This window comes from Lactuca sativa, chromosome 7 (genome assembly GCF_002870075.4).
Source record: "Lactuca sativa cultivar Salinas chromosome 7, Lsat_Salinas_v11, whole genome shotgun sequence".
NCBI classification, from domain to species: domain Eukaryota; kingdom Viridiplantae; phylum Streptophyta; class Magnoliopsida; order Asterales; family Asteraceae; genus Lactuca; species Lactuca sativa.
This window is the reverse complement of record NC_056629.2, coordinates 146,844,425-146,857,359: the sequence shown is the minus strand read 5'-3', so window position 1 is coordinate 146,857,359 and position 12,935 is coordinate 146,844,425.

Below are 12,935 nucleotides of genomic sequence, written 5' to 3'. Positions count from 1 at the left end.
CACAAACAACGAGTATATCAACATAATCAACAAGGGTTGACATTGGTGCCTTAGACCCGCTAAACCCGTTCAGGAAAACTCACCTCAAAAAGTTGATCGAAACGAATGATCCCTTTCTGCTGGTCCTATGCCTTTCTGAGCTAACAATTTCCAAATAAAATCTATTCAACAAAGTGATCTGCCATATTAACCAAAAATCCCTACTTAGGGTAAAACACTATTTTACCCCTAACATAACTTGGTCCTTAAATCACAACCCATGGCCCAAAAGATAAACAATCCCATGAAGCCCAACATATGGCCCAATTTCCAATTGGACCGAATCCTTTTGCATGGGCATTAGCTTAATGCCCAATAATGGTTCTCTAGCCCATTGGTCTAGTTCCAGATTTTCCACCACGGCCCAAGTCACTAATCCATGGAAGTGACCCAAACTGAGGCCCAAACAACGCAATGCCCAAATCAGTGAGTACGTGGGGCGTACTCATCTGTAGGCTAAGCATACAGGCTGCATGGGTTATACGCTACACGTACGAGCTTGTACGCCCAACATACTCTTCTATTAAGCCATAATCCCCAAAAGAATTTAAACCCTTAAGATCTGAGACTCCAAACACATATCTGAGCCCAATGAAGGGTCTTAACCCATAAATTCGACCACTTGGTGGCTTGCATGCCCCCAAATCAACCCAAACATGGAACAGGACAAACTACTTCCTTAAAATGACCAATACTCATGCATGGATGCTTCAAGACCTCCAAGATGGCAACTTTCTAACTTAAGGACTCAAATAACACCAAGAGTGGCAACTCTAAGCTTGGGAAACAATGTTGATCAATAAAGCTTCATCCATGGGACCAAAAAAGGTCCAAAAACTCAAACACAAGAGATCTAAGCATTCATAAGGCAATTTCTGAACTTTATACCTCAAATGAGTGCTAAATGATAATGATGTTTCGGATCTTCAAGCTCAAGCTTCACTAACTCTCCTTCATCAACTTCCTCTTCTTTCCAATGCTCCAAGCTACTAAAAATGATTTTCCCAAGATCAAGAACACACAAGGAGGATAAGGTTTAGATTTTAGGGTTTATGAGTTAAGGAGGCTCATAATAGGCTAGGGCATGGGCATAATGACATATTTATATGGCTTGAACCCTAAAAATAAGGGTTTTGAGTCAAGACACGTACGATGCGCGTACCACTTTGTACGTTGTGCGTACATGTATGGCTACGCGTTTTCCTTGATCTTAATACGCCCTACGTACGCCATACTTACACCCAACTTACGACTTTAGCTAGCCGAAACACGAAGAGGCCCAACCTCTAAGCCCCAAACAACTTCATGGCCGAAAACAAATAAATGCAAGATTAAGTAAATTTGCAATACCTTGGAATCACGGATGTTACACACACACACATATATATATATATATATATATATATATATATATATATATATATATATATATATATATATATATATATATAGAGAGAGAGAGAGAGAGAGAGGGATGATTCAATTAAGAAAAAAGAGGTTGAGAATAGAGGAATCATTCTCAACCACACATTAATTTTGTCGCAAAACACTTACGCGTATGGGAGGAAATGTGTAACGGATACACATGTGTTTTCCAACCAAACATGTTTCCTTAAACTATGCTAATCATTTCCTTACTATATACAAAGATATACTTTTTTTGTTTTTTTATTTTTATTTTTGGAAAATTACTTTTATCAAAAAATTATTTTAAATATTTCATAATTCATAATTTTTATTCTCTATAAATAGACATACATATTGATATGGTTTTAAAATAAAATTAAAAAAAATTATTTTTCTAGAGTGTCAACTCTCGTTATTCATAAGTGAATAAAAACGCATCAAATTTTTATTACGGTACATTCATTATTCACTTATGAATAAAATGTATGCTTAACTTTTTTATTGTTTAAGTATCATCCAGATATCAATATTACATGTAATAAAGTTTTCTTGCCTAAAATATTTTTCTAAATCATCTTTCGTCAAATGTGATATTTATATGTGAATAAAACATGTATTAGTGTTCATCATATGTTATATTTATATATGAATAAAACATTTATTAGATTTTTGTAACAGTTCGTTAGTTATTTATATATGAATAATTAGTATGTTAATATAAGATGAAGTGTTTTAAAAATTTGAACTACTTATTCGTATATCAATATCAAATGAACTCTAACAAAATTCCGATAAATGTTTTCTTCATATATGAACATAACTTGTGAGGAAAACTAATACACATTTTATTCATATGTGACTATAACATGTGAGGGGAGCTAATGTAAACTATAAAGAATCTATTATCTGTTATATTAATATATGAATGATACTTAAACTTAAAAAAAAATCATACTTTTTATTCATGAGTGAATAACTATTCAAATTATTATCTCTAACGGGAGGAATTGTAGCTTCTTCAATTATTTGCCTGATTTCATGAACACTTTGCATCGGTTGATCGGGCCCACCAAATTGATCCATTAAATCTTCTTTTCTTAATTCTGCTGGCAAGTTCTTCAAAAATCATTCATGGTTTCTTATCTCATCCATTACTATCCGCTTAGTAGGATAATAAAAAAATTTGGAGATTAAATGGCAACACTCGGTGGAAATGTTAACATAAGATGGAATCGAGTATTGGACATTCATAATTCGCTGTATAGCCTTGAAGAAATTCTTGGGTTCATCAAGGTCTTCAAAAGTCTAAGCTCCAACAAGCATCACATATAATGTTACACCACATAACCACAAATATGCAATATTGACATCATATTCTTTTTTAAGAAGGAATTCATCGATTCGGTTTGTTGCAGGTTCAAAATAGGTCAAGAAGATGAACAGTAGCTTCGTTCTTGGCTCGGAAGAAGTAGTTGATAGGTAGTGATGGTTGTTCGAAGGAGGTGGCGACTGGTTGGAAAGAATCTGATTTTGTATTTTCTGCATAAGCATCCCAATGATTTTTATCAAGGATGATAGAACGTAATCGCTTAGGAATTTTTTAATTTTATCCATATTGTTTAAATAGGGCTTTATGTCCCCATTGTAAACTTTATGTCTGAAGTTCCTTAGAAGGCTTCCAAGCCGACTCATTACATTTGGTTTTCGACTCACATCAATTTTATAGTAACGTTGCAACAATATGTAGTTTTCTGTTAGGTATCAAACTAAGCTGCAATTGACCATAAGAAAAAAAATGATTGAAACATTCTATTTTATACCATCATCTCGCCCCATAATTTCTCCTTAACATCTTTAGATACCTTCTTCCAGCCAGTAACACTAAGACCAACCGTCTCACGTACTAGGTAACCGAAAAGGCTTGGAAATTCTGACATATACTTCCTTTTGGCCTTCCATATCTGTCAAATCTTAGATGATTACTTTTGCAACCAGAATATACAATGTTTCATTAGGGTTTTACAATTTACTCAGAACTATACTTGTTACCTCAATCGTTTCAATCGTTTGTAGATCTCAGATCTAGATATCTTTTTTCCCTTGAACTCGATTCAAGTTTGCATATCTGATTCGATATTTTGTTTCGTTGAATTCTCATTAATATGCCGAATGACGATCTTCACTCTCTCTCATCCAATCTCCCAAGTAGCATTGGATCAAAAACAAGGATTCCTATCCTTTTTCCAAACGATTATGAGTTCTGGGCTCTTCACTTTGAGGATTGAATTCTTGGAATAAAAGAACATGGATCTAGCATATGACATGCAATGACGAATGAAATATATATGCATTCAGGTACCATAAAAGAAATCAAAACTCAGACTGACTACAATGCACTCATTATTGAACATACTAATGTTCGACATGATCAAAAAGACAAGCTGATGTGTAATTTAAAGGCAATGAGAATCATTAGATTTTCTCTTCCTCTTGAAACATTCCATCTTGTTAGTTCATGTGACACTGCAAAACGAATCTGGGACAGACTTAAGGAATTATATTCAGGTGACGTTGACTTGGAACATTTTTTGTAGACAACACTTTTGTCAGAATTTATATCTTTTGTGCAGAAACCAAATGAGAATTTAGAAAAGACAGTCAATCGCTTTAATCACTTGTTAAGCAAAATGCTTAAATACAATCTTAAGCGACAAGTCATTAAAGAAAAGGTAACATTCATGAATGGTCTCAGATCTGAATGGAAGTCTATAGTTTCTACTATTAAGGCACATGAACAATTCAAAAACTATTCGTTGGCAAAACTCGTGGTATTTTGAAATCTCATGAAGGTGATGTAACTAAAGAAGAAATGCTTGTCTCTAGTGTTGGATCTTTAGCGTTGGTTACTGAAGGTAAGAAGTCAGTCGTTGAAGATTTCGAATCTGGCGTTTTGGATAATGAGCTCTCAAAGGAAGATAAAGCACTAATGATATCTAACCCCAAGAAATTCTTTAAGAAGAATTTTTCTCGATTCCTAAATAAGTACAAGCAGGGAAATTCGAGTTATGAAAAGCCAAAAGAGGAAAGTTACAACAATTTTCAGAACGAAGAAAAAAGAAAGAGAAAAAGTTGCTAGCTGATGGATATGACTACAACTATTGTCATGAAAACAATTATTTTTCAAAAGAATGCATGTTGCATAAACTAAATGAGAAGAAGGAGAATGTTAAAGAAGAAGCTTACTACACTCAGAAGATAGAAGAACTCTGAAAGAAGAATGCATCAGCTGCGAAAGCTATCCTAATGGTACAAGATGACAGTGATGATGGACAAGTTGAAGTGTGGTCCATTGAGTCGGAAGTTGAAGAAGTAAGGAAACCGGCTCATGGCCGATGTTTCGTGGTGATTTCTGATAAGTGATGTTATGCAGGAACATGTGTGATGATTCAGAGTGGTAGTTCAGAGAAGAAAGGATATGCAACTGATGATGGAAAAGCTTCAGATATCTGCTTTGCCATGTAGACAATCAAGGAGCAGGTGAGTGAATGTGAGAAGGTTGTCACCAAGGTACACTTTATTCTTAAATCTCTTAATATCCCTACATCTCGTTATGATTCTAAATTGAATGATTTACGTTATAGTATTTGTGATTTTAGTGATAGCTTAAAAAGGACTCGTATCAGTAATTCTAATCTAAATGATTAATTTAAAAGGGTACCATTTAAGGAGGAGAGACGAATGAGAATAGAAGCCTCGAAGGTTGAGCTTAATATATCAAGAGATGATATTATTTTCCTTAAAAGATAGTAGAGCACTTTTGAAATAGACAAATATCTTTTGTTTGATTGCTAAATGTCTATATTTTAATATTACTTAGCTTCATTTGAATTGTGAAATAAGTAAAGGTTTGCATAAGATGATTTTGCCTTTTGTTGAATTGAAAGAAGATGAAACTGATGTTGAATGCTATAAATGTGAATCAATTGTTTCTTTAGATGATGTTTCTGAATCTTACAGAGTTGGACTTGAGAAAATTGAAGAATATATTCAATCCAAAGAACATAAAAACATGTTGAAAGATAATTTTACTAAAAAAGGTAAACAAGAAATCAAATTAAAACTATGTAGAAATATGACTTATTATGCAAGAGATTTAATTATGATAATATTGTTGATTCTGAGAATATTTCTGAATTTGATGAAAGTGAAATGAGTGAAATATCTGTAAAGGACGAAATTGATTGTTCTGCTTTTGTGAAAGATCCTGATGAACCAAAGAAAAATTTAATTTCTGAAAACTCAATCGAATTTGTTTGAATTGTTGTAAACAAAGTTTCAAAAGTTTTGAAAGAAGAAGCAACATGTTTTTCAAAAGTTCAAATAGTTCCAAATCAAGTTTTTGTAAAGAAAGGACTGAACAAAAATTACACTTCTAAATTATCATCAATGGTTGCTGAGGATAATGAAAAAGGGTGTGATGAACTTTTCTGGTCAAAGCCAATAGATGATGTTGATGACACAAAAGGTCTCTCAGAAATGACTTCCTGGAAAACAAAAGGGAAATACGTTTCAAAACCATTGAATCGTGTAGACTTTTGTTACGATAAGGCCTGACAAAAAGTGGTATAAAATATGTTTAATGTGAAACTTCATCAGAAAAGAATGACAGACCGATTCGAAAGGAAAAGCGAAAAGCTAACATTCGGAAATCAGCTGAGGAATTAATTGCAAAGGAACGACAAATGAATGCAAGATACAAAAAGAATTGTATTAATTGAAAAAACAATTTGGAAGAAATTTGGAATAAATTCAAATCAAAGTTTTGTCAATTCATCAAGATCTTTTAATCAAAATGCTGATTCATCTCAAAATCCGAAACCAAAATCAAGTTTTTTACCAAAGTCACCGTTTTCAGAATCGCTTGCTAAAACGAAAGATTTTAAGGTTGAAAACAAATTTTCTTCAGAACCAGAAATTACTCTCAAAGAATACGATGTAAAGTTGAAAAAGGAAGAAAAAGAATTTTTGAAAAAGATGGCTCTAAAATTCAAAGAATATATTCTCTGAAAATCTAATTTTGTTGAAATCTATCTTTGTGACAACAAAAATTGAAGTTTTTAAAATGGAAAAAGAGATGAATTGTAGTTTCAAAAGAAAATACTTTTGGGTTGTCAAAACAAAGATTTTTCCTGTGCAAAAGGAATTCTCACATGGACCCAAGTTGGTTTGGGTTCCTAAACCTTTTAAAATTTTACAGGTTATGTGTGACGAACAATATGATTTAGACTGGTACATCGATAGCATTTGTTCTTGTCACATGACATGAAGGAAAGAGGAATTAAGAGAGTTTGGGCGGAAAAGTGAAGTATAGAAACAGTGCCACTAGAGATAATTAAGGGATATGGCATGATAACAAATGGAGAATTCACAATTCGGAAGGTAGCTTATGTTGAAGGCTTGCAACACAATCTAATTAGTGTTTCTCAATTGGTTGTAGGTACAGGTCTCAAAGTGTCTTTTGATGAAGAAGGTTAAGAAATCATAGAAAAGAAATCTAAAGTTGTTCTTCTGAAGTCAAGGATGAAAAAAGAAATGTATCCTCTAAATCTAAATCCGAACCAAGAGAAACCATCTATTTTCTTGCTTACGAAATCTTCTTTGGATGACAGTTGGTAATATCCTAGAAGACTTTCCTACCTAAACTTCAAGGATATTAACAAGCTCGTATTTGGTGATCTTGTTCGTGGACTCCCTGTTCTGAAATTTGAAAAGTAACACTTATATGTTGTTTGTGAGCTCAGAAAACAAAGTCGAAAGATTCATTCTTCTATAATAAATACCAAGATCATTGAACCAATTGAATTGATGTATATTGATCTTTGTGATCCATCTGCTATTGAATGCATTAGCGATAACAAATACATTTTGGTTATTGTTGATCATTTTTCATGATTTACTTGGATATTTTTTCTTAGATAGAAATTTGATGCCAATCAGAAGCTCATTGATTTCATATAACAAGCTGAGCTACAATTGTGAAAGCCAGTTCGGAAAATTCGTAGTAATAACGGTTCAGAATTTAAAAATCATGCATTTGAAGAATTCTTGACAAACAAAGGAATTTCTTACAATTTCTCTTCTCCTTACACACTAGAACGGAACGCTGTAGTTGTAAGACGAAATCGCTCTCTTTACGAAGCTGCAAGGACAATGCTCTCATTTGCGAATCTTCCTTTATATTTTTAGGTTGATGCTATTTCCACTTCTAGTTTTACTCAGAACTGCTCTTACATTAATAAACGATTTATGTGTACTCCATATGAAATTCTGAACAATCGAAATCCTAACCTTAAATTCTTTCATGTATTTGGGTCTAGGTGCTTTCTGTTCAATTCAAAAGAACATTGGAACAAATTTGATGAAAAAGCTGATAAAGGAATCTTTCTGGGGTATTCATTAACATTCAAGGCATATCATGTTCTAAACACGAAATAATATAAGATTGAAGAAACCTATAATATTACGTTTGATGACAATTACGTGAAGAAATATCAAGAAGGTGAGTGTCAAACTAAATAAATTTACCATCAACAAATTCTAAAACTACTCCTATTATGAATCTATATGAGGATTTTCTAAATTTGTTTGATGAATCTGATAGGGCAGTTTCATTAGAATCAAACACCAAGGATAATCATGAGGATAAATTAATCAAGATTGTTGATGAAGCTATTGAAGATATATGTCACACCCCCAAACTGGAATGGCGGAAACGTTCGGGGGTGGAGGACGTCATGTGTAGTATCACAACAATTGTATCATAGTAATCAAAGTAAACGCAACCATTACATTAAGATATGAATATTTACATTTTTTGATTCATTGTTTGTATACATCAAAAGTATAAGAAAATATAAAAGACGAGACTCTGAATGCTTTGTCTTCTGAAAGCCGGTGCAAGTACCTATCTACTGATTTCGTGAGAATACAAGCGATTTTGAAAGAGTAGCAGCATAAAGCTGGTGAGTTCATAAGCATGTTTTCATAGTGAGAAGCAATCGTTTAATTTTGTATAATGAATGAATGTTTCCCAAGAAAACCGAATATTTTCTAATCATGTAGGTTCGGTGTAGAAAACCTGGCTATCACCAGTATGTATAGTATGTTCTGTTTGAAAACTCTGACTACCATCAGTATGTATTGTAGTTTTATGAATTAAAATAAACTGAATGATGTATCCCTGGAATCCTCAAGTGTAATGTATGGTAGTTCTATTAATTAAAATAAAACTAATGAAGAATAAAATTCCTTAAACAAAGGTTAGTTTATACTATTATGAGTTCGTATAACCATGCTTGATATGACTAGTGACCTCAATGATGTTTCTTCAGGCATCGAACGGTATGATATTTGTTACCCCAGGCATGCCTGCCCAACTGTAGCTAGAAGTTTAGGTGTGGGATTGTCAGTCCCGAATAGATCTATTCACAAATCTCACGCTCTCCCTCTAGGAGACTATGGTTATACTAAGTCTCGAGGACTTTACCGGTACCCCAAAGGGTACAATCGAAGAGATGTCTCACAATGGTATATTAACTAGGTTACATGTACTTCTGTATCGTTTTCTTGTAATTGAAACCGTTGTATACTGGGTAAAGTATTAATAATTATACTTAAATAATTATTTAGTGTTATACTCTTGTCATCTGAATGTAGTAATGTAAATCATAAACTAAAACTGTCATAGTTTATAAGCTTGCCCATGTATCTAATCTGGATTGGTAAAAACTATATGATAAACTCCCTAAACTATACCTATTATAGTTTGCCTGAAATGTATTGTACTTGGTTTGTGCATTGTTTCTGAAAACTATGCAATTATACTTTCTAGCAGAAAGTGTCTCTTATGCTCCGTATAATACAAAAGGGATAAAATATCTATGTATAATGTAGAAATCGTTGGACTGAAACAATTGCAGAAGTTTTAAACTTGTTAATATCCTTTTGTTTTAGTTCACAAAAATTGTTTGTGTTTGGCTTGTATTACCCTCTGAAAGCGTTTAAAAATCATAAAAGTGTAGGGTATAAACTCACTGTTAGTTGTGTGCAAGCGTCGAATCAACGAACTGGAAACGAAGACCCTCGAGTTGTTGTATGTTGCACTTAACGGAATCCTAATAACAATTAAATACATATATGTATCTAAATTAGCGATTTCGTTAGATAGAGTGTTAGAAAAATACTTCCTTTCGGTTAAGGAATGTTATCGGGACTTGATTGAATCGAGAAAAATGGGTTTTCAGTCTAATGCATCACTAAGGAGGTGTTTACGTCTGTGAATGGGGTTTACGACCGTGAAGGGAGTTTACGGTCATGAACGGCCTCTTTGAAGGGTGTACGATCATGAACTGGTTTACGGTCAATGAAGATTTGCAGACTTGAAGGGAGTACGGCCGTACACTCAAGAATAAGGATGCTAGATTCGATCAAAAAACGTGTTCTAGCTGCTCCAAATTAACTCCTAATGACGATTTTGATGATTTTCGGAAGAATAAGGGTGTTTTTGGGGTTTACGGTCAAGAGGTAGAGAGAGAGAGAATGAGAGAGTTTTTAGTCAAGAATGTTCAAATGAAGGTGGGGGTCTCATATATATAAACTGGGGGTATGGTCGGTGGTGGGGTCCACCTGGCACCAACCGTAAACGAGAGTACAGCCTGATGAGAATTGTAATCGAGATTTAGAAAGCAATCATGATTATCTGAATGAAAAATAAGAAGACAAGGAGTAAATATTAATCAGATCTTATATTCATGAAGAAACTGATTACAGACTTAAGCAAAGAAACATGTGAATGACTAGTGAATCACTCGTTGAATCAATCGTTACTCTACTTCTAACCTCAGTCCCTATTTATAGGAAACATGAGTGTACAAAAAATATACTAAGTCCTTAACAATACGCTTCGCACAAATAAAAACTTAGTAAAATAATTAACATGCGAAACTAAGAACAGACACTTCGACTTTTACAATTTCTAGACTCTACATTCTCCCCCTTTGTAAACAGTCGAAGCTATTCAGTTTGTGATATTCTGAACAGCTGAGTGCATTGTTCTTCGGATTTCTAAATACCAAGTGATAATCTTTTTAAGCTCCTTCTTGTCTCCATCATTATTCTTCATGCAATTATTCATACGAACAATGAAATTCGTATATTGCGAAGTGGTGTATCTTTCAATCTCAGAGACTTTAAACAAAAATCTTTTAGGCTTCCCCTTGGTGTCTTTGCCTGCGAAAACCATGCCAAAAGGTTTAAGGCATATCTCCCCGTTTGCAAATTTCTTCAATTCTGGTTGAGGCAATGTTGATTCCCAAGGAACTGTGACTTTTCTTCCATGGCCTGATGTGAGTTCTTCATCAGTTAACGCTAAGCAATCATAGTAGTTATCTATGAATTTCTTGATATGTGAGAAACCAAGTCTGAACACATCAGTATCATGTCCTTTGAGCTTGTTTTCTTCCATGTCTTTCAGGATAAGAGCCACTTGAATGAGATCATTTAGATTCATTAAGGGAAAGTCAGCAATGGTAAAATCGAAAGACTTGTTATCTACTCGGACAACGTATCAAAACTTTTGAAGCATATTCTCAAACATTTAATCCCTCTTGATATTTAGCACTTTCTTTATCTTCATCAGAGACCAAACTTCCTCTTGATCCTTCGCAAGTACAACATGAAATCTGATTTTCATGTAGGTGTATTCATCAGCATTTTCAAACTTTTCACTGATCTTGTACTGCGCTGTGATAAACATCATTTCGTTTATCGGAAAGTCATGTTGGCATCTGTCTGAATTCGCAACATCATAACTTCTTCTAGGCTTTTTCTCAAATTCGTACATGTGATTTCCCAAGACTTTGGATTCGATGGTTTCGAATGAGTGCAACTTCGCAGGATTACCCTTGTTTAAAGTTGGTGGATCATTTGCTCTTTGCCTTAGAATGCTCTGAATATGTCTTTGTTTTTCCATTTCAGCTTCAGCCTCTACTTTCTTTTCTTCTTTCAACTTTTCATCAGCCACCTCTTTACCTTTTCTAGTTTCCACTGTTTGAGGTTTCGCACTCGAACTCCCTCCTTCCGTTGAACCAATTATAATTCCCTTAGGAATTGGCTTTGTAAATGGCTTTGTTGTTACTATTGTTGAAGGAATTGGTTTCGTGAGTACAGGCAAATTTGTTTTAAGTTGAGTCGAATGTAGCTTTCCAACGGTTTTCGCATCATCCCCTTTACTTCCTTTTCTTTCTCCCCCCTTGCACCCCTATGAAAGCAGGTGGGGCATCCTTAAGTAAAACGGAAGTAAAATTTGTGATTGGGGCCAATGCCTTCTGAATAGCTTGCTCCGAAGTATTGACTTTAAGCGTTAAGAATTCCGGAGTAAGAATTGATTGTTGAGAAGGTTCGAAACACAACTTTTTAATTCAGTCACCAACTGAATTAGTTTTGCGAACTGCTCCTTATTTTCTTTGTGCTTGGCTTCGATAATTGGAGCAGGTAACTGATAATTAGTGACAATCTTGGTAAGTGCATCACCGACAACATCAACACGTTTTTGCACTTCCAAGTTTTGCGAATTAAGATCTTGAAGCTCTTTTGCGATCTCCTTCTTTAACTCCTCAACCTTGAAGTTGACATCTTCCCTGACCTTCTTCACATCTTGTACGAAAAGAACATGTCGTTCTTTTGTAGCAGTTGTCAAATCTTTTATAGCACCATCAAAAGATTTCCCTTGATCTTGAATGTGAAGCTCATTTATTCTTATTAGAGTCATCAACTTTAACAGCTATTCTTTTCTCTGCAGCTTTAATCATTGCTTCAACCTCCAAACCCAAGACAGAAGACTTTGTACCAGAATCAGCTTGTTATTGAAGGATTGCATTCAACTTTCGATTCAGGATTTTAAATTGTTTACCTGAAATAAGCATATGATCAGGGATTTCCTCATCCTCTGAATCAAAGTGTAAAGCTTCAAATATTCCTCCAAAACCTCTTCCTTCGGTTTCTTCATCATATTGAGCTTGCAAAGGTATAGGTTGTGGTGGTTCAGGGGATTGGGATGGAAACAATGTAGTGAATGGATTTTGTAAAGGATGATCAAAGATTGATGATGTGGTTATATTTGTATTCGGGAGAATGAATGGTGGTAATGAAGTAGATAAGTTCTCAGATGAGATGGGTAATGATGTAGATAAAATGATTGGCATTGTAGTTTCGACACTCGTGATAGGTACCCCCGTATCTGATACATTAACAACTATATCAGAAGTAGGTACCTCCTCATGAACTGATTTGGTAGTGACTACTTCGAGTGGAAGAGTTGTTGTAGTGGAAATTTGCGAAGTAATGGGAAGAGAGATGTTTACCATTGGTGAAGTTGAAACAAGTGGAGTCTCAGGAACCACTTCATCTTCTGATGACTCATTGCGAATAAT